The sequence below is a fragment of the Ranitomeya imitator genome, chromosome 4 (assembly GCF_032444005.1).
Source record: "Ranitomeya imitator isolate aRanImi1 chromosome 4, aRanImi1.pri, whole genome shotgun sequence".
NCBI classification, from domain to species: domain Eukaryota; kingdom Metazoa; phylum Chordata; class Amphibia; order Anura; family Dendrobatidae; genus Ranitomeya; species Ranitomeya imitator.
The window spans coordinates 67,833,709-67,837,466 of record NC_091285.1 but is presented as its reverse complement, the minus strand read 5'-3'; positions in this window follow the sequence as shown (position 1 = coordinate 67,837,466).

The window sequence follows — 3,758 nt, the reverse complement described above, 5'->3', positions numbered from 1 at the left end:
TAGTATGAGTTGCAACAGAAAGGACTTGCAATTAACCCTATCCTGTCCTACACTATCCCTTAGGCACAATCTCTCTTTATGTTGTGCTTACAGCAGAATTAATATTAATTATAACTAGCCCTAATAAGGGCTATTGTTGCAGCTGAAAGAAATATAAATGATGTCTAATCCCTGCCTATATGCAGCTAAAACTCAGTCCCTAGTTCAGCAGCTCCTCTCCCTGCTCTGCCTGTTTCCACTGGTACACTGTGCAGAGTATAGCATCCCAGGTCTTACATAGACCCAATGACGCTATGCGCCCAGCCAATCACAGTAAGGCCACTACCAACATGGCTACGGATTACAGTGACTGGCTGGCAATCCCCGCATGCTTATTGGCTGTCTAACAAGCGCCAAACATGTGGGGCGGAGACTCGAGCTTGCGCGTGAGCATTCAAAAATACCCCCACCAAGTGATGAGCATCCCGAGCACAGTGATGCTCAAGCGAGTAATGAGCTGTGACGAGCACGCTCGCTCATCACTAGCCAAAACTGGTTCAGACATGCATCAGTTGTCATCAGACTATTTCATCAGTTTCTACTGTTAAAACGTTGAGCACAATGGACAAAAAACAGCATGCAAAAGCTTTGAGGAGTAGAGCAGAAGATCAGAATCTTGTATTGATGTAAGAGATCATGTAGAAAACTATGAGATCAGTTACAAAAAAATAAGGGAAGCCTGACAGGGGGATCTGGGCATTTATTTGTGGATATAACATATACATTGGGTGCAAAAAATGTTGAGGCACTCACCACTTCAGATTAAATTATTATTATTATACATTTTTATAGCGCCATTTATTCCATGGCGCTTTACATGTGAATACGAGGCAAATATAGACAAATACATTAAACAATTTGCATAATTATCACTTTATTGCAGTTTCCATAAGCAGAGAATGTGGAGACAATTGTGGTTGACAGCCGAGTCACATTTCCTCTGAGCCATAAAAGGAAGGTGACTCTCATAGGAAATGACTATTTAAATTATATTTTGACGGAAAAAAATGGAAAGTATTCCAAGTTAATTTGCATCATATTTACAATTGGACTTTTAGGGTATGTGCACACGTTGCCGTTTTTGCTGCGGATCCGCAGCGGTTTTGACGCTGCGGATCCGCAGCAGTTTTCCAATGTTAACCTATGGAAAACAAAAAACGCTGTGCACATGCTGCGGAAAAAAAAACGCGCGGAAACGCTGCGGTTTATTTTCCGCAGCATGTCAATTCTTTGTGCGGAATCCGCAGCGGTTTGGCACCTGCAGCATGTTAAAAATCCGCAAGTGTCTAAAAACCGCAGTGGAAACCGCACAAAAAAACGCGATAAATCCGCAGTACTTTTTGCACTGCGGATTTAATCAAATCCGCAGCTGAAAATTCTGCAACGGAATCCGCAGCGTGTGCACATGGCCTTACATGGTGAGCATGGAAAAGCATGCCAGATACTTGTTTTCTAAAAGCATGCTAGATCTTTGTTTTCCATATATTTGGACAGACATATAAGTAAGGTTTTGATATCAGGAATTTCATTGCACTGCTTAATGATAACAACCTAGGACAGAATAGACCCCCTGCAAATGAGTGGCAGTAATACATGTAAAAACATAGGATACATCGCTGACACTTCTTACAAAACAAGCATAACAGCCATCTCACTGCGACAAGGTATAGCCAACCAGGGGGCACTTGTTTAATGAACCTGAGTAACTATTACAGGATAGAGAACATTTTGCTCACAATTCAGTTTAAAAAGAAATGATCCTTTTTCTATAACAAAGCAATAGCCAATAACATAATTATTCTCACAGTAGGTCAGGATAATTACATTAACCAGTGATAACAAGTGTTACATGATGCTAGGCCAACACTAGACTGACCTAATGTGACCACATGGTGACATAATTACGGTGATCCACATGCTTGCCTTGTCACAGATACACAGAAGGATAGATAGATAGATAGATAGATAGATAGATAGATAGATAGATAGATAGATAGATAGATAGATAGATAGCTTGACAAAGGATATCACATCCGAAAGATAGATAGATAATAAATAGACAATAGATAGATGATAGATAGATAGATAGATAGATAGATAGATAGATAGATAGATAGATAGATAGATAGATAGATAGATAATAAATAGACAATAGATAGATGATAGATAGATAGATGATAGATAGATAGATAGATAGATAGATAGATAGATAGATAGATAGATAGATAATAGATAGATAGATTATAGAGAGATTATACTGTAGATAGATAGATAGATAGATGGATGGATAATAGATAGATAGATAGATAGATAGATAGATAGATAGATAGATAGATAGATAGATAGATAATAGATAGGATAGATAGATAGATAGATAGATAGATAGATAGATAGATAGATAGATAGATAGATAGATAGATTATAGAGAGATTATACTGTAGATAGATAGATAGATATGGGATAGATAGATATGATATAGATAGACAGACAGACAGATAGTTAGATAGATGATAGATGAATAGATAGATAGATATATAGATAGATAGATAGATAGATATGATATAGATAGATAGATAGATAGATAGATAGATAGATAGATAGATAGATAGATAGATATGATATAGATAGATAGATAGAGAGCATTAGGGTAGATGAATGCCTAGGAGCTCGCTGAGGGATAATCTGGCTGTGGCCTCTTGTCTGCATACAGCTGCTATTTGGGGATGAAATTGGATTGATTCTGGCTTGCAGCAGGACGCTGGGGAGGTTTTTTGGAGTTGGTGTCATGGTGTGCCCCTCTTAAAGACTCCAAATCTAAAGCTCCCCTCAGACACGTGCACCTACAGCCCCATTGCCGGACCCCTTGCTGCACTCACAAATAGAGGATTTGCCCTGCACTATAGAAGCCGGCTAAGCCCTGAGCAATAGAGCCCAAGTGAATCACTTCATACATCAGCCATAATGAGAGGGGAAGATAAAGCGGAGTGCTGGCGGCCCCGGGAGCGCTAACACTGCGGCTATAGGAACATACGCTTCTCTGTGACACCGCCATTCTCCTCCTGGGTAATGACTTCCCCCACACCGCAGCCATGGCGGAGCTCTGCGCTACCTCAGCTCTGATTATTCTGCCTAAGAAACAATTAGAGGTAAAATACCGAAGCCGCACCCCTACTAGGACACAGTGCACACAGTATAGCGGTCGTCTATTAACACTCGCATGCCAGGCAATAAATATTTCACTGTACCTGCGCACATAGTAAGGAAAGGTTCCATATAATTGTCATATATGAGACAGCAGCCCATGACATCCTCTGTGTGAGGGCAGCACATGTAGGACATCAGTCACAACAGCTTATGCCATGGTGGTCTGCACAGGTCACAGGGGTAGACACTACATATATACCTGTACACATAGCTTGATGGCACCTATACCCACAGCTGCCCTTATTCCTCATCATCAGTATATTTTGTTTATTCTGTTTTACACACTAAGCTGTACTGTTTATGTGTGCACTATGTATGTGTGTATTGTGTGTATATACTGTATGTTTGTACTGTGTATGTGTGTATTGTGTTTGTATGTATGTGTGTAGTGTGTATGTGTGTATGTGTGTAGTGTGTATGTGTGTAGTGTGTATGTGTGTATGTGTGTAGTGTGTATGTGTGTAGTGTGTATGTGTGTAGTGTGTATGTACATAGTGTGTGCATGTGTGTAGTGT